The sequence below is a fragment of the Pleurodeles waltl genome, chromosome 9, assembly GCF_031143425.1.
Source record: "Pleurodeles waltl isolate 20211129_DDA chromosome 9, aPleWal1.hap1.20221129, whole genome shotgun sequence".
NCBI classification, from domain to species: Eukaryota; Metazoa; Chordata; class Amphibia; order Caudata; family Salamandridae; genus Pleurodeles; species Pleurodeles waltl.
Window position 1 is genome coordinate 175,036,780 of NC_090448.1, and position 20,152 is coordinate 175,056,931.

Below are 20,152 nucleotides of genomic sequence, written 5' to 3' on the forward strand. Positions count from 1 at the left end.
ACTTATTTTCATATTTTTCACCCACAAAGTGTAATATTAAAAAGTATGTCAAAAGAAAGAGTCACAGAAATGTGTTTTGATAACACATTATTAAGTATTTTTCAAGTAATCAATATTATTAAACATTGCATTGTATGTATTATTGAAATATACATCTGATTAAATTGACATTATAGATCGGTGAAGATGTCAGTTAAAAAATTATGTTTCAAATGTACAAAACAACTAGAATTCAACAGTTTAAATGATCTCCAGCAAAAATAACCCGTGCCATATGGTGTATGTAACTCATACCCCGCCATGCACAGTTTTCTCATCAATAATTTAATTTCAAATATTGCAGTGATATTAACAATGATGCCATAAAATATCATGAGAGATGTAATATGTGGGATAGCTAGCGTTGTGTGTTGAGGGCACGAGTTACAATTACCTTAGGGCTTGAGTTTTAAATACTTGTGATAACTATAACTGGTGAATTTCAGTGGTTTTGCAAGTTTAAAATGGCATTTTTGAACTTGCATTTTTACCTAACTATACCATCACTTAGATCTTTGGTTTTTATTTGTGAATTTCTAGATTTTGTTTTTACCATAAAGTAATACTTTATCACCATTCACAAAGCCAAGCCCCTCCTCTCCTATTACTTGTCCGTTCCAGTCGCCTTACCTCCCATCCCCTACCCCCCTCCTCCCTGTCTCCTCCTCTCATCTCTCGTCTCTACAGGCTCCTCCACCCTCTATATATGTAAAGCAGATTTATCTCTGCATACCTGCTTCACAAGCTGCAAACCATCTGCTACCAAAGCTGAAAACCATCCAGAAGTCACTGCCAGACTAATTCTTAACCTTCCTTGCAAATGTGCACAGCACATCTCACCTGAAAAACTACACTGGCACCCTGATCTGAAATGAAGCCAGTTCAAGATGCTCAATCATGCCTACAAGGCACTTCACAACCAGAGACCAACCTACCTCAACCACCATCTACACTTCCATCAAGTAACCAGGAACCTCCGCTCTGCATCATTTGCGCTTGCTCACATCCCCTGTATACATAGAAACAAGACAGCAGGTAGGATTGTATTTTACCTGGCAGCCAAATCCTGGAACAACCTGTCCTTGCACATCAGAAGAGCTGCATCACTTTTGGATTCCTGCAACAAACTGAAAACCTAGCTCATCAATGACTGGGGCTGCATTTCATCAGAGGAAGGGGTGCACACCCCCCATCACAAACCATTGTGTGTCCAAATGAGCCCACCCACAAGGGCTGCATAAAATAAGGGGAGGGGCTGTATGCCGCTCAGAGCCATTCTAGATCCCAGGGAGTACATCCTTGTTGACACATTTGATAAGCAGAGGAGGTGCACGGCCCTCCTCCCCAAGTGATTGTAGGTCCTTGCGATCCCACTCCTGTGGGTCACATTTTATAAGGTGAGGAGGGCCCATGAGCACCCCCCTTGAGTCATTAAAGGCCCTAGGAACCCACTCCAGGGGCGGTAATGTTCAGAGAAAGGGAGAGGGCCATGTGGTGCCCCTCACTGAGCCTTCAAAGACCCTGGGGGGCCCATTCCTGCAGCTGGCTCACATGCTGTGTCCTAGGGAGCCCACTCCGAGGCACAGTGGTTTCCCTGCCCACACTAATGCACTGAAAAAAAGTAATGTCATGACCTGCAATGTAATGGTCAATCACATATTAAAATATAAAAATATTTAGAGATATTTCTATGTTTTTATTATTTTTAATATCTCTAATATAATCCCAATACTAAACATTGCTTGACCGAAAACATTATTTTACTATAATGTAATTTATTGTTTCACCACTCTTCACCTATATATATTTTAAGTCTCACCATTATAATACAAAAACAAATTAATTACAAATATATTCCCTTAATTCCTCAATTATTAACCCTCCAGACCCTTTCTTTAGAATTTGTTTTAATTCTAAAAAGATCGGCGTAGGGCCTGATTATGAATACGGCGGTTGTAAGACCGCCGTACCCGCGGTGGTGGTCCAACCGCCAGATTATGATGCTGGCGGTCATACCGTCTCAAGACTGCCACCGCTGCTAGATCAGGGAAAGCTGTGAGTAAGCATGGCGGTGCCAATGTCGCACCACTGTTCAGATCATGACTTGCCTTTCCGCCAGCCATTTCATGGCCGAGGCACCGTCTGAAAGGCAGAGACGGGGCCAGATGGAGGGTCCTGCACCACCCAAGCCCATTTTATGGGCAGTGCAGAGGCCCCCCTGTCAGCACTTTTGGAATGTGCACTGTCTGCAAATGACAACAGTCTGCATTTCGACTGTGTTGGTGGTGCAGACAGTGCAGCTGCATTGGCATCTGCTCTCCCATAGTACAGAAGCCAATGCTGCCGCACTGTCTCTGCTCTCCGTCCCCATGGGAACCTCGTAATACGGTGGTGGGGAGGCTGCCGGCTTAGCGGCGTCTTCCCAACCGATGTATTGGCAGTCCGACGGTCAGACCCCCAAGTTCCTAATCAGGCCCTCAGTCTTTTTTACTGTCTGAATTCATGTTTAATTTTCCCTTAAACTTAATTATTTTGTATCAGGTAGAATAGCCCAACAGCAAAATCTATTTACCACTGGATAACATGAGCCAAAGGGAATTAGGAAATATATTTAAAAATGACTCTGGAAGCACATACTTTAAAGATAGGTCACAACCAATAGTATTGAGATGTGAAAGTCTGGGGCAAAAGGATAGCAGGTGAAACAGATCGTAACTGAAAATTATGTAAATCAGTTTGCCACTGGTTATAAAGAAACCCTTAGAGTGACATAGGTCTAACCAGATAAATTACTTCAGTATGTCCACTTTTGAATTCATTAGCCTGAAGAAATATTATGAATACATTGTTTCAAGTTATTACAAAGTGCACAATGCACCAAATTAATTATGGATTACATATATGGGATAGCATGAAATATACACAGATCAAAAATACACAAAATGCATTACTTCTTCACATGCTCTCGTCATATCAATTCTTACTCTCTGACAGTCTCAATATGGAGACAGAAAACTACTTTGTTATCCAAAACTATGTATTCATCAGTAACTCAGCAATCTATAGTTACCTAGCAACCCTCCACCTTTTTAACATCCTGCTTTGTCTGCCAACATCCAGAGAGATAGTCCATTTTCATTCATGATTTGTTGTTTTGATATTATTTCATTATGGGCATTTGATTGTCCTTTAATTTATTCAATAAGTAAAACAATTGTTCAAGCTGTCTTTTGTTGACAATATGTATGTTTTTTTGGTTTTCCCTTTTCTTTGTTTCAGCAGGTTTTTGTGTGGTACCTCAGAGACCAAGAGGGGCTCTGTGACTTGACTTTCATCAGTAAAATGGGTGGTATTCACTAATTGTTGCCTTCTGATCTGTTTCAGCGAGAGCAACCTCTGTCCTCTCTATCATTGATTCATGCAGCTTTCTTGGCGCCTTCTTGCTGGGGGATGCTGGCATGCACTGCCTCACTTTTTGGACACATCTGGTGCTTTTCTAATTCAGGGCCCAACCTAGGTTGCCTTGGGCCCAGGTTTGAGCCATCTCTGTGGGTGCTTCTTACTAGTGGTTCCTCTCCTCTGGGTCACTAGGCAGAGCTGGTTGTGTTATGGGCAGAGAGGGGCCATTCATCACCCTCCCTAGGTGAGGATACTCTTGCAGTTGTTTGCCACCCTGGTAGGATGTGGCTCAATGAGCTGACTTCTTGAGTCTGCTTTAGGGTGGTAAGGTGCTTGGAAAGAATATTGAAAAAAATAGTGTGATACCAAAATAACTTTGCAGGAATATTGTGATGTTAAAACTATTGTGGACATAAATATTGAAGAGAGATATATTGTTTTAGTCATTTTTAATATTGTTGTAAAATATTTTACGTCAGTATCATTGTATACAATGTTGTGTTTTGCTATATTTTTGTTACATAGTTGTTGCAGTGTTGAAATGTATTTTGTGTATTTAATTTTAAAATAGTTTAATGTTATGCCACATCTCCTTCTGACACTATGGGGCATATTTGAAAGGAGCTTGCGCTGCTGATGCAGCGACAACACCTTCACTGCTCCATATCTAGAAAGTAAAGCATTTAATTAAATGTTTCTCTTTTCTCTCCTGTGCGTCATTTTTTACCTGTGCTACAACCGGCTGCATCAGGTTACATTAATCACATGCAAGGTCGGCTTTCCCTCTTAAAATCCCATGCAGAACTGACTCATCCATATTTACACATTTTAAGCGAAGTGATGCATCATTGGCAAATGTCCAAAATGCATCTAAATTTCTATGCCTGCTTAACCCATGCATACACATAATGTAGTGGCTTTTCAACAGGAGTCTGACAAATGTCACTTTACACACTGGAATATTTCTGTATTTCACTTCCCCTCTGCTGGTAGTGGTCTACACATGTGCCAGTCATGCTGTAGGACCCCTTGACCAAGCTTGGACCATTGCACCCAAGACTTCAACATCCACTGCAGCAAGGCAATGTGATATTGCGCACTTTTTGTAAGGGACAGGCCAGGATTGGCACTTCACCTGAAGGAAGGGGGTCACCAAGTCCAGGTCTGTGTACTACAAAAGGGCAACAGGTAACTACACAAGTAAAGTAGGTAATACATGTATTTTCACTTCAAATCCCAATATATACTTATATTCACTTCCATTACACCGTCGCTCACTATGTCGCACATACTCAAGTCTCTACATACACATAAGTACACTATGCCCACTGTAATGTGACACATGGATGTAGTGCATGCATACCCTCTTATATCCAGTACCAATGTGAGAGTGTAGATGATGACACATCCTTGAAGTTCCATTAGTTATGTGGACAACTTCAGCAATGCACAACTGTTGCAGTGAAATCTTTATGGCAAAATTTCCACAGATACGTCAGAATTTCTGATGCACCTGTGGCCCTTGTGCTGTAGGTAAATAAGGTGCATCCACGGCATCGTAACAGATTCCTGCACATTGTAAATTATTTTGAGGTATCGCTACCACAATGTAGTGATGCGTCAATTCTTGTAAATATGGACTTTGTCTTGACAGCTCAGCCCAGTGGAGTTCTCAACTCTCACCTAATGGTATTGCTTGTTTGGATGTATCCTTCCACCTACACTCAAGTGCTTTTATTGCCTTTCACGAGGAGCTACTTTACAACTATTGCTTTCTCCATCCACTGCTGATGGCCCCCTCCTGTGTGTCCCGCTTTAGATGTTAATGCATCTGTGCTAGTGCTGAATGTGAAAGCACATCATACTAAAACCTCTTTGTTGCCAAAGCGTGTTCTCTTTTATGACCATGTAAAAGATTGACAGTTTGACACTAAAATTCCTGATCTGATTGCAGAGAGTACAACTACATCTCAAAATAGAAACATGGTTTCATAATGTTTTATTGAAAGTCATTCATTCACTCATATTTTAGGACAAGTACAAATGTAGAAATAGAGTTAGAGATGGCATAAGGTACATGGCTGATAACAAACAAGCTGCGAAAAGGAAACTTTTCTATGACTGTTTTTCATATTATGAGTAAGTGACTGAAACAAATATTCCAATTCAGAACGCATTTGTTATTTAGATGAGGACACTTTGCTTCATATCCCCAAATTAACATGATTCGTTCTATAAAGAATCAGTAGCACAGGTATCCCATTTCTTAGCACTGTATGTAGGAGAGTTTGCTAATATCTATGGAAAAAAGTTTAGGCTGGCATTACCTGGAGTCGGGCACGCGACCCATTGACGACATTTCACAAAACGAATATGTGTTATAATGTACTTACATGTTTAAATCCATTTTTAAACTGTTTTAAATATTTTATGTACGTGTATTATTCGATTCATAAAACGATTTGGGTAACTTTATTTTACATTGTCATTACTGTGGGGTCTTAATCAATAAATGTTGACTTGATGAAGTTTCAAAAGTAAGCACTGGAACTGCTGAGGCATCATAACTGCTTGCATATGTAAAATTGCTTTATAAAACAGATCATATGGAGATACTGTATTAATACTCTATAGAACGTTAAGTTTCATGTCTGCGATTGCCAAGCTTTGTAGCAAACAAACATTACCCAATGTAGGATTTTTCCATTTATAGACCTAAGAAAATGAAAGGCTGATTACGAGGTAGTTTGCACAGGGATCAGAATTATGAGTAGTGTGGTAATCAGTATTTACCTGGTGTGATAACTATCTTAACCCGTTCTCGCCACCTCCTGTTCAGAGCCTAAGAATGCCCTAGCGAGGGGTAAAGGACTGAGCCATGTTTTAACTGTGGAAGCTGCCAGGTGCCTCCCGGACGCAGCTGCATTTCCATGTTCATAGGAGAGACATTGAAATTATCCCAATCTGTCGGGGGAGGGACAGTGACTATTTTAACGCTAGTCCTTCAATATTTTAGAGTGACTTTTGAGGAGAGAAATTGAAAATACAGGCATTTCTCTATACGTGGTTGAAATGTGTTACCTTACTCAGTAGATGCTGTAGGGCATGGAAATACATATATTCTGTACTGCCGAGAAATAAAGGGGACAGGCTCCAAATACCAGCTGCCTTTATTGCAAATACGGGATCACTCTACTTGCTCCTCTCGTACCCTCAGTGCATCCTCCAATCAGTGGCACAGAGTAATTCAATTTGGGAAGTGATGAACTAGAGTGAGCAAAGACCATTCAATCAATCCATCAGTGTATTTTTAGAGCGCACTACCACCCGTGAGGGTCTCAAGGCGCTGAGGGGGAGACGGGGTGCTGCTACAGCTCAAATAGCCCGGTTTTGAACCGCTTCCTGAAAGTCAACAGGTCTTCGGTCTGTCGTAGGGGCAAGGGAGTTCCAGTCTTGGCGGCGAGGTGGGAGAAGGATCTGCCTCCGGTAGTCGCTCTTCGGATGCGGGTGACGGTGGCGAGGTCGGCTGAGCAGAGTTGGCGGGACAGGCTGTAGAAGGTGAGTCATCTGTTGAGGTAGGCTGGACCAGTGTTGTGGAGCGCCTTGTGTGAGTGGGTGAGGAGCTTGAAGGTTATCCTTTTGTTGACAGGGAGCCAGTGTAGGTCTCTCAGAAGGGGAGTGATGTGGGGCTGTGGCGGGGGACATCGAGGATCAGGCGTGCGGAGGCATTTTGTATGCGTTGCAGTCATTTGAGGAGTTTGGCCGGGGCTTCTGCGTAGAGGGAGTTTCCATAGTCAAGTTTGTTGCTGACGAGGGCTTTGGTGACTGTTCTTCTTGTATCTGTGAGATCCATCTGTAGATCTTGCAGAGCATGCGGAGGGTGTTGAAGCAGGATGAGGAGACGGCGCTGACTTGCTTGGTCATAGAGAGTGCTGAGTCAAGGATGATGCCCAGGTTGCGTGTGTGGTTGGTGGGTGTTGGGGCTGCTCCCAGAGCATCCGGCGACCATTACATCCTCCAACGAAAGATGCAGCTCACCAGAGCCACACCTAAAGAACAGTTAAAATGATCACACTTTTGCAACTTGGCCTTCCCCGGAGACTCAGCAGCACACAAGAAGCACACTGTAATGTGACTTTCCCCGGAATCAGCAGCACACAAGAAGCACATTGTAACGTGACCTTCCCTGGACTCAACAGCATACAAGAAGCACCTTTTACGCACTGGTTCAGTAAATGTAGCATTGGTATATTAAGAGCAGCGATTTATTGAAATTAATGGCCATCTAATACACTCACGGGCTGTACAGGAGAGAAAACCACAGCTGACTTTTATAGAGGATCTGCAATAAAAAGGATTTATAGGATTATCATGAGCTGTGCGTATTCTCTTTTGCTGCAAGAGGCAACAAACTACTCTTGGTTCATTAATTAAATAAATCATTGTCATTTCTGATCCTTGGTAGCTCCTGATTTTTCAAGCGTTTAGAGACAATCAAGGATGCAGTCCTTAATTTTTTTAAATATCCGATTTACACAACACTACACAAGAGTTATATTGTAGTTGAACTGTTAGGGTACAATGTAGGTGTATGAATGCTGCTTTCGTTATGGTAATCTTCTGGCACACTAAGATTAACATAGCTGACTTGATATGAAAGAAGGACATTTGTAATGTTTCTCTTCTTTCGCGAACGAGCTGTAATGTCCTGCTCATTTATGAATATTATAATACACATTTAGGTGTGTTGGAAACGATAAAGGAATCCCTGTACCAGAAGAGAATCGATTGTATGCATCTTCCCTTGAAAAAGTTGTTGACTGCTTTCTTCTTATAAAGAAGATTTGGCAAGAAGTTACTGATGCAACTTCCTGTGCATATCGATGATTAGAGAAAAAAAAAACATGAATAGCTTGCTCTTGGTTCATCGCATGGCATCTGGCCATACTCTCTGCTCAGTCCACTTTCCAAAATATCCGTCTGAAAATTACAAAAAACAGTATCCCCTTCATTACACCCTAAGTGCAAATGTCCACATTTTAAGGGGCACATTTATACTCTGTTTGCGCCGGAATTGCGTCGTTTTTTTTTAACGCAATTCCGACGCAAAACTAACTCCATATTTATACTTTGGCGTTAGACGCGTCTAGCGCCAAAGTCCATGGAGTTTGCGTAATTTTTTAGCGTGGACACCTACTTTGCGTTAATGAAATGCAAGGTAGGCGTTCCCGTCTAAAAAATTGACTCCGAGGCATGTGCGCCGTATTTACACTCCCAGGCAAAATTCATGCCCGGGAGTGGACGGGTCAAAAAAAATGACGTCCGGCCGCTTTTGCGCCGTTTTTTAGCGCCTGGTCAGGGCAGGCATTAAGGGACCTGTGGGCTCGGAAGGAGCCCAGAGGTGCCCTCCCAAGCCCCCAGGGACACCCCCTGCCACCCTTGCCCACCCCAGGAGGACACCCAAGGCTGGAGGGACCCATCCCAGGGACATTAAGGTAAGTTCGGGTAAGTTTTTTTTTTTTTTTTTTTGTGGCATAAGGGGGCCTGATTTGTGCCCCCCTACATGCCACTATGCCCAATGACCATGCCCAGGGGACAGAAGTCCCCTGGGCATGGCCATTGGGCAAGGGTGCATGACTCCTGTCTTTGCTAAGACAGGAGTCATTTCAATGGGGGTTGGGAGTCGAAAAAAATGGCTCAAATAGGGTTGAGGCGAAAAATTTGCCTCAGCCTGACTTGCCCCATTTTTTGGCGCCCAAGCTCCATATCCCCCTACGCCGGCGCTGCCTGGTGTACGTCGTTTTTTTTCACGCACACCAGGCAGCGCCGGCGGCTAATGCCGGCTAACGTCATTGAATAAATACGGCGCCCGCATGGTGCTTCAGAATGGCGTTAGCCGGCGCTAATTTTTTTGACGCAAAACTGCGTTAGCGCAGTTTTGCGTCAAAAAGTATAAATATGGCCCTAAGTTTCCACATTCTAACCTAATTCTATCACCCAAACTCTACACCATCCTTGTCTCAAGCCTTAGTTTCTTTGCTCAAAAGGATTTTGCTCTCAGGCCCCTTTCAGGAAAGACGATTCATTGTTTCTGTTTATATCAGCTTAGGATCTGCATTCCATAATTCATTCCCTGTGATGAGCTCTTTAGGCAATACTGATACCTAATATGTAAACTCCTTCAGGATTTACTAAGAAGCCCCAACTGGGGCAAAACAGTGCAGTGAAGATCCGAGACCAGAATGTAATCATGCTCTCAGAAGACCTACAAAGTTGGTGATCTGCATTGCTTATTCTCGATGGTACTTGTAAGATTCAGTTGCTTATATCACAAGCATAAGATGGACTTTGAACTTTCTGAACCGATGACAGTTCAAATGGCTGGCTATGCTTGAGAACACACTTTGGAATGCTTGAAAATATACCTCAAGCACATTCTGTAGTTTTGCATTTACCGCAATTGCAGGAATCAGGTAAGAATATCAGAGAGCAATTCAGGGAGTGGAAATAGAATACTGTACTTGACTTTCCTGGAGTAATTAAGGGGGTTACAGGGCATTATCAGTTGAAGGCTGCAGATGGGGAAAGCCCCCATGCTTTACTCACCTTAAAATTGGGCTCCACTGTTCAAAGCTGGGCCTATTGTGAGCAATAGGTAGGCTGTTGGTTGGATAAAGGTAACTGGAGTTGATGCTCCAGTAAGTTACCTGAAAACAGTAGAATGTGGACGTAGAAAGGAGTTGTTGACACGGAGGAAGATTTTGGGTATGGCATGCTAAGTGTAGAGAGCCACCCGGGCTCTCCTATACTTTGTTGCTGGTTTTGTGTGCCACAGGCATAGGTGTGCCCGGAGACTATAAATAAAAGGGCGAAAAGTTGCTTGCAGCTTTTTGTCTCCCAGCAGAGCAACTGTGAGTGCATGTGTTTACTTGGCAGAACTGGGACTTCTCACAGCCATGTCATGCCCCACTGTGGAGCAACCAGCGAGGTTCCTGGCCCTCGCTGCATTGGTGGCGAGCCCGGGGCACACTGCAGTGCCGCCGACCGCCCATCACTTTGTGATCCCTGGCCACGCCACTCTTCACCTGCAACCTCGAGCAGAGCCACCTGCGGTCGTGGCGGGATTCCCGACTTTGGAGCACTGGGTTGCTTCTTCAGTGCCAGCACCTTGCAGCTGGCACTGCACACCAGCCCCCACATGGCCCGAGTCACTGCAGTATGAGGTTGAGCCTGCCTCTGGCCATTCCAGGCTGCCACAGTCCAGGCTAGGCATTTGAAGCCCCATCCACAGTGAGATTGGCTCGGGAGAGGCCTTGACACCTCAAGGGAGGCCAGCTGCCTTAGAGGCCTCATGGAAACAGAAACTCTGCTCAAAGGGAGGTAAAGCGTGATACTGTGGAAAGGAGGTGAGCCCCCCCCCCCCTTCCTCCCTTTGCACCAGAACTGTCATTTGCATACTGGCCGACAGGGGTCCTAAACCAAGACATCGCCAGGTACGGTGTGCAGTGATAACTACACCCCATAGAGACTTTCACAACCACTTCAGCTGGGGACAATGAGCCCACCTCAGCAGCATGACCGGACACCCCCTGCACACACCTTAGGATCACACACATCGGTAACACCATTACCACCATTCAGCCAATTGTTGGATCCTGCCACAGTAGCGCCGCGGTGGTGCCACTGGCTCGGAAGACTGCAACACTACATTTGTGCCACAAGGGAGGAGGACGGCGCTGTCCAGAGATCACTGATGATGAACCTTAGGGGTGATGAACTCTACAAGCTTTTTGAGACAATGCCTAACACCGGGGAGACAACGGCTTCAGCGCGGTGATGGCTGCACTCAACAAATATTTTGACCCACAACAGATTATAAATGTGCCAAGTTGCGACAAGCAAAACAGATGGACACAGAAACAGTGGGCATGTTTTACACAAGGCTGAGGAAGCTTGCAAGCTCCTGCACGGGCCTCAAACAACACGAGGAGATTTGTGCCAAAATCATCCAAGGTTGCCACTCAAACATGCTGTGTAAGTTGATCCTCAGACATCCTGGCATTTCCCTGGACGAGATCCTGTCCAACATTCGCACCGAAAACATGCCTGCAGCAATAGGCTGACCAACATGTACCACAGGACCCACCAAGGCCACAGCAGTGAAAGAAGAACAGGTGAATGCCATCCAAGGGTGGCGAGCACCTCTTCTCCCTCCTAACCTCAAAAACCCAATGACCAGAACTGCAAAAACTGTGGGCTTGAGCACAAGACACCAGGCGTCTGTCCTACCAAAGGGAAGACCTGTTGGCATTGCAGGAAGGCGAACCACTTCACCAAAATCTGCAGGGGTGGGAGACCCCAACCCTATACTAGCCAACAGAAGACCACAGTGTCTAGGCAAGTACACCTTGGAGGAAGAACAGGTAGCTCCTCCAGGGACAGAGTTGTTCGACAACGAGAAAGAGGAAAAAGTCATATTCTTTGCAGGGAGGATGAGCCAGAAGAGAAGACTTATCACCGATGTGCAACTCAAACATCAATGGCGTCCAAATGGCGGCACTCATCGACACCAGTACCTTAGGGAATGTAATGGATGCAGAGCAATACCACCAGCTAACACCACCTCCTTCCCTCCTACCACACAAAACAAGATTCTATACGAATTAGGAAAGAATTCTGAAGAAAAGCCCAGGAGAAGATAGAGTTCAGAAGGGGCAGGCTGTGTCTGAGGAGCAGTCATTACAGAGGAGCCCCTTCAAAATGTGTGCTGAAGCCATCAACGATGGAGTGCAAAAGCTCAGAGCAGATATTGTTGGATTTTTAGGACAAAATGTTCATTGTTATCGATGTGGAGACTGTCCCCATTGAGCCCTGTGAAGATTTTTATTTTTGGACTTACACAGCTTTTTGTAAGTCAAAAATCATCATTGGGTTGAAGCTGCAGGCTGTAGCCGAAGAGGGCTCCACAAGGATGGATACTGTCACTGAGAGGTCATGGTGAGAGAGATTTGCTGCTGTGGAGAAGAATGTAGCAGAATCTACTGCAAAGTCAAGCTGACCAGTGATGCACCTTGGGCAGATTGGCTGGCAGGTAGGTTTTGGTCTTCTGTTGGTGCTCTAGGAAGTTTTGAGCAAAAATGTTTTTAAGTTCTAAGTCTTAATGTTAAGCACGAGCAGCACCACCAACACCCCCCGCAAGTCCAGGATCTGGGACTCACCAGTTGGAGGGTTATGACTCACTCCAGCATAGGCCGGGTACAGGCCTCAAGAACTCAGGAGTTTGTTTTGTCCTTGTAGCTCACACATGAGGCCAGCCAGCTAGTCCTCGGAGTAGCTTCTGGTGTTCTTGGGAGATGGTCCAGTTCTCCTTCAAGGAGCAAAGCAGACCTCTTTTGACAGGATATTCCTTCTGAAGTCTCCCACAGATCCAGGAGTATAATGAAGAGGTGTTTTGAGGGACCGATATTCATATCTGTCCCAGCCTGGGGGGGAGGCATTTGCTATACTACCTGTAGCAGTGGGCCAGGTGATAATAAGGACTCGGATGCTTGAGTGTGTGAGCAATAGTGAATTTATTTACACTTCTTTAAAGTCCTTTGCTTTTGTCAACAGTATAGGGGTGGGGTGCTTTTTCTCATAGACTGTCTCTTCTCTCTCTTTTCCCAGGTCTCCTCTTGACCGGTGAAGATGTCCTTGTCGTACTCTCAGCCGCACTGGAAAGAGGAACGAAAATGAAGGTAAGTCGGGGTGTATAGAGGTAGCAGTTCTTATTAGGGGGTAGAGAAGAGGGGGAGAGAGAGAGAGACAGAGAGAGAGAGAGAGAGCGAGATAGCTCCCGGGTGTGTGTAGAGTTATATAATAAGCGGGTGTGTGAACAGTCACCTCTTGGTGCTTTCCCCAGAAATAGGGATTTGTCTCCAGTGCTCTTAAGTTTTCTAAGTGAAAGGAGTCTTTAGTTTTAACTTCCCTTTTTCTACTCCTGCTCGTTTTCTCTCTGCCCCCTTCACATTCCTCCCTCCCCTCTCCCCGTACTGTCCCTCCCCTCTCCCCTCCAGCCGTCACTCGCCCCTTTTGAAAATAGACTGTCCTTTAAAAAGGACCGTACTTTCGTTAGCTACGTCCCTCCTGGGACGTGGCGGAGTGCGCGTGTGTCACCGTCCTTCCTCTCCCACTGTTCGCCGGTTATGCTCGAGGGAGCCTCGTTGCTCCCCTTCTTCTGCCATCCTCCGTCTCCTGCCTCTCTTTGTTGTCGGCGTTCTGTCCTCCTTCTTCGACCGCGATGCCAAGTCTGTCCTCTCTTTCAGTCTTTTCGGGAACCCGGATATCCGGGTTCCTGAGGGTGTTTCCGGCGTCTACGTTGCTCTGGGAACAGGGCAAGTCGTCGTTCCCGCCGCGGCCGCAGCGCGTCATTTGCCACTCTGGGGCGTCAGGAGCCATGTTATCCGATAACCGGCTACACTACCCTCACACCTGGTTATGGAATGTTCTCCCTTCCTCTGTCAAGTAGCCTAAGGTGACAAAATGCTAGTGCCAGGACATTTTGTATGAGAAACAAACCCTTTGAAGTTTAAGTGAGCCAGAGAACAGCATTTCCCTGCCTTGTGTGTCTGTCTCCAATACACATCTGGCCTCAGTGACGGCTGGAATTTATGCATTCCTTCTAGACAGCCACACTGATTGGGAGCTTAGGTGTGACTGATGGTCCATCAACATACTGATGGGCCATCCTAGGCAGGATAGGAGGGAGACGCTGACACACCTGAATAGGCAGAGTCCTGCTCCTACACAAAGGGCTGCATCCATCCTGTAGTGAGTCTGTTGACTTCAAAGACCCTTCTTTTACGACACGTCCATTTCAAAGGCACAACTGGGTATAAATACTGGATCTCTGACCCTACCAACTCATTGTAGACCTGGACCTGTGAACGAATCTGCCAGGAAGAAGGACTGCTGTGCTGCTACAAGGACTGCTACTCTGGACGGCTGCTATGGAATAACTGCTTTTCTGCTGTGCTATCCTGCTACCTGTAACCCTCTGCCCTGCTGAGGAAGGACTGGAGACATCTTGCTTGGATCCAAAGTGACTCCAAGGACATGTTGGCTTCCCCCCTGTTCTAAGTCTCAAGGGCACCATCCCACAATAGCACCTGGACTTTGCTTGCTGAAAGTGTTGCCCTGCCATCTGATGGCAATGCGGTTCTGGCCTCTTGCTAGTGGGTATAAAGTGCTGCAACAAGCAGACCCTGTGCATCAGCACCGTTGCGCTGATCAGAACTGACACATCTACCTCGACGCTGACACATCTACGCTGCAGAAAAGATGATGAACACTGCAATGCTGACTATATGGCACATCGTCTCCAGCATCTCTGACTTTGAAAGGCTCGGATCCAATGCATCGCCTACGTTCGAATGATCAACAACAACAACATCACCTCCTATGGTCCCCGCATATCAGCTTCTACCTCAACACAACTTAGAACCAAGGTACTGTTTCACCGGGCCAAAGCTGCTCCCTGTGTCTGACCTAGGGTCCATTCCAGTTGGCCTGACTTTTCAGATTTGACCTCAGTTTTTGTTCAAAATTCATATCTTGATTTCTACTTACTGAATTTTTGTCATTTTGGTCTTGCTTTATTTATTAAATTAAGCTATATTTTCTAACCTGGTGTGCATCATTTTTGTCTGGTGTTTTCAATGTGTTACTGTTTGAAGTGTTGCACAAATACTTTACACATTGCCTCTTAAGTTAAGCCTACTTGCCCTGTGCCAAGCTACCAGAGGGTGAGCACAGGTTAATTAATGGTGTGCATCTGACTTACCGTGACGAGGAATGTGGTTCCTGCTTGGACAGGGTGCATACCTCTCCAAACCAGAACCCAATTTCTAACACCCATCCTGCTCAAACTTAGCCCTCTTTGTGTTACTGTCTTGGAAGAGTACACAAATAACATAGCCATTCACAGGCACAAACACTGAAAGAAGGCACAAATGGCTAGAACAAGAATATGCCAATTTTCTAAAAGGGACATTTTCAGTAATATGACCTAAAATCTGAGTCTAAACATGGCCTCTCTGTATTCTCTCAATCCAAAGTTAGCACTTATTAAATGTTATAAGGTAACCAAGCATTAGCCAAGGGAAGAGATAGACCTTACCGTAAAGAAAACGAAGCAGTTTCACACTACCAGGACATGTAAAAAACTTAAACCAACATAGCCTAATTTTTAAATTCAATCCACCCTGCCTTATAAGCTTTTGAGGGACCGCTTTAGGGGTGCTTTATAAGTATTAAAACAGAAGGTTTGGGCTTGGCAAAAGGTATATTTTGCCAGGTGAAAATAGCAGCTTATATCTGCATTACAGGCTGCAATGGAGGACTGAGACATGCTTTAATGTGCTACATTAGTGGGTCGCACAATGAGTGCTGCAAGCCCACTAGAAGTTTTTAACTTACAGACCCTGGGTGAATGCATCACCATATACTAGGGACTTAGTTAGTGGTAGCTGGTGACGATAATAAGTAGTGGGGCAAGCAAATTGATTATTTTGACCCACTGAAAGGCACTGTGATCTTAATCATGGTTTGTTTTAAACAATGTGTTAGTCCTGGCATCTGTGGCGTGGTCTACCCTGTCTTTTTTGCCTCAGGTTCCCATGTTTTGACTGTGTGCTAGACTCGTTTTTTGCTGTTTTTGGTACTCTGGGCACTTTACCACTGCTGTCCAATGCTAAAGTGCAAGTGCTCCTGTGTAAACTGTATGTGTAATTGGCTTTTCTATGATTGACATATTTGATTTACTAGTAAGTCCCTAGTAAAGTGCACTAGAGCTGCCCAGAGCCTGTAAATCAAATGCTACTAGCGGGCCTGCAGCACTGATTGTGCCACCCACATTAGTAGCCCTGTAAACATGGCTCAGACCGGCCACTGCAGTGTCTGTGTGTGCACTTTTAAACTGCCAATTCGACTTGGCAAATGTATCCACTTGCCAGGCCTAAATCTTCCCTTTTTATACATGTAGGGCATCCCAAAGGTAGGCCCTAGGTAGCCCCATGGACAAGGTGCAGTGTATGTTACAGGTGGGACATGTACTGGTGTATTTTACGTGTCATAACAGTGAAATACTGCCAAATTTGGTTTTCAATGTTGCAAAGCCTAGCTCTCTCATAGGTTAACATGGGGGCTGCTTTAAACATCCTTAACGTGCAGTTTCCCTTTGAGAGCAAAGAGAATTATGGAGTATGGGGTCCCTGAACTCACAATTTAAAAATACATGTCTTAGTAAATGTGTTTTTTAGATTGTTAGTTTGAAAATGCCACATTTAGAAAGCAGCCATTTTCTTGCTTAAACCATTCTGTGACTCTGCCTATTTGTGGTTTCCCTGTTTGCCTACTTCAAAGGCAGAAAGGGGTATAAGTAGTGGACCCAACCCCCCAGATGTTTATATCACTTATGGAACCAAGAGGAATATCTGCCAAGGAGAAGAGTTGAAAAGATGAGGAGAAGTGCTGTCCGTGCCTGTGACTGTGCTTTGTTAGGCTATCCTGCAGTTGCTGCTTCTGCCTGTGAAAGGAGACAAAGACTGGAATCTGTTGTGCATTCCTGCTTGAGAAGAATCTCAAGGGCTTGGACTGAGCTTCCCTCCTTTTTGAAGTCTGAGGGCCATCAAAGACTTCCTCTGCCAGCACCTAGACTCTCTACTGAGGCTCCTGCCCTGCCAAGTGGTGCCTTATCCAGTCACTGGGCCCTTGAAAGGTGCAGTTGGCAGAACAAGTACTGAAATCCACACACAGAATGCCGTGCAGGGAAATGTTCGCATCGCGACTGAGAGATCAACACATTGCGGCTTGAGAAATGGCCCAACACCCATTTGCAGCTGCTGATAACGATGCAACCCAAATGCAGTGTGGTTTTCTAACACCGTGAGGCCGAATTTCTTACGCAGCGTCCCTGAGCATCAAAGTCATTGTGAACCTGCACAGATCTGAGGTGCCCTGTCCAGAAATCACTGCATCGCTCTCTTGTGAGGGAGAAAAATTATGCAGTAAGGAATCGACACATCACTGACTTTTCCGACGCACGCTCGCCCGTGCGGCTTTATTTTGGACACAAACTAGGTACTTTCTGTAAAATCAAGGTTTCCATTATTTTCTATGTAGAAAGAATTGTATTCTTTTGAAAATTCATATCTTGACTTGTGTATGTTGGATTTTTGTCGTTTTGGTCTTGTTTGATTTAGATAAATATTGCCTTTTTTTCTATTCTGGTGTGGTTTCCATTTTGTAGTGTTTTCACCTATTACTGTGTGTGTTGGTACAAATACTTTACACATTGCTTCTGGGTTAAGCCTTTATTCTCCTGCCAAGCTAACAAGGGGGTGAGTGGGGGTTAACGAGGTGTGTTTTTCCTTGGCCCTAACTAGAGTGACAGTCCTTGCTTGGACAGGGGGTAACCTGACTGCCAACTAAAGACCCCATTTCTAACACAGTGTTTGTAACGGACTGTGGCCCTCATCACAACCTTGGTGGTTGGTGTTAAAGTGGTGGTAATACCGCCAACAGGCTGGCAGTAAGTACCACCAGATTATGACCATAGCGGAAAAATCTCTGATAGACAGCCAATGTACCATACCGACCGCCAAGGCGGAAACAACAGCCACCACGGCAGTAGCCGCCTACACCCAGGCGGGAGTCAATGTTCCACCCACCATATCATCACCCTGGAAACTGCCACCTTTTTTGGGGTGGTACCAAAGACATTAAAAGCCTGGCGGAAACAGACCTCAGATGGGAAAGGACTCACCATTGGAGACACAGGGAAGAACCACGCTGCCATGGAGCCTGAACTGCATGTCTTACCCATGATCTTCTATGTTCTACTCCACCACGAACACCAATGCTGGCGAAGACGAGGACGGTGAGTACAGCCACCTAGCACACAAGGGAGGGAGGGAGGAAAACTAGAGTGACACACACATGCACCACCCCCCCCAACACCGTACACACAATCAGCTGCATTACAAAAAAATGTTACTACTTAACTTGGATGAATAATGCAAGGACAAAACAATTCAGAAAAAGTGAATGTAATGAGATCAACACAGCATGAAAAATAAGTTAAGCAAGATAATAGACATATACATATGTACAGAAAAAGTGACACAGCCCAGTCCACAATGTTTGTAGGCCACATGGCCACAGGGCAAAGTCCAAGGCCACACATGTCACCTGCTTCAACACAGAGAAAACACTGCAGGGGCATCAGTAGGTAAATAGACAGGCACCTCAGGGGGACATGGGATGGGGGGCACCTCAGCCTGGAGATGGTACAAGACCACTGGTTCTGGAGGGGGCAACATGTCCTGTGCTTGGTCCTGAGGAGTGCAAGGCCATAGTCTCTGGAGTGGGTGACTTGCCCACTGGTTCTGCAGGGGGCCTTGTGCCCTGGGCTCTTGATCCTGGGGAGTGTTGGGTATGTGGGTGTCTTACCCACTGGTTCTGGAGGGGGCATCCTTCCCTGTGATCTTGATCCTGGGGAGTGTTGGGCATGGGGGTGTCTTACCCACTGGTTCTGGAGGGGGCCTCGTTCCCTGTGCTCTTGATCCTGAGGAGTGTTGCGCATTTGAGTGTCTTACCCACTGGTTCTGGAGGGGGCATCGTGCCATGTGCTCTTGATCCTGGGGAGTGTTGGGGGTGTGGGTGTCTTACCCACGGGTTCTGGAGGGGGCAACATGCCCTGTGCTTTGTCCTGGGGAGTGCAAGGCCACAGTCTCTCAGGTGGGTGACTTGCCCACTGGTTCTGGAGGGGGCAACATGCCCTGTGCTTGTTCCTGGGGAGTGCAAGGCCACAGTCTCTCGAGTGGGTAACTTTCCCACTGGTTTTGGAGGGGGCAACATGCCCTGGGCTTTGTCCTGGGGAGTGCAAGGTCACAGTCTCTTAGGTGGGTGTCATACCCACTTGATTTGCAGAGAGCAGGCCGCACAGCAGCCCATGGAAGCAGGATTACATACTGTCCGCCGGCGGTGACGGCTGCTCAGTGATGGTGCTGCTGCTGGTGGGAGGATGCTCCTGCCCATTCCCAGCAACCTCAGACGGCTGCTCCGTGGAGGTGGTGGTGCTGCTGGGGGGAGAGAGGCCCCTGCCCATCCCCTGCAACCTTGGATGGCTGCTCAGTGGAGGTGGTGGTGCTGCTGGGTGAGGGCTCCTGCCCATCCCATGCAACCTCAGATGGCTGCACAACCATGGTTGGTGGTGGGGGCTCTGTCACAGTTCCTGCCCCAGGCCCCTTGGTCTTCCTGCCTGCTGGTGCAGGCTCCTTGCTCTTCCTGGAAGCTGGGGCAGGCTCCTTTCCCTTTTTGCCTACTGGTGCAGGCTCCTTGCTCTTTTTGGCAGCTGGGCAGGCTCCTTTCCCTTCTTGCCTACTGGGGCATGCTCCTTGCTCTTTCTGGCAGCAGGGGTAGGCTCCTTGAGGTTGCTTGGTACAGGCTCCTTCACCTTGAGGACATGTGGCCTGGATCCTTTTCCACCACGAGTGGTTGTGGTGACGACTGGGCTTGCGTTTGTGTACCTCAGGAGGGGTGGGGCCAGACACAGTGGGAGAGGAGAAAGGGGACGTATGCATGGCTGTTGTGGAGGTGTCTGCCAATGACATGTGTGTTCTGCTTGGTATGGTGATTATGCTGGTAGTGGATGATGATGTAGTGCATGCAGGTG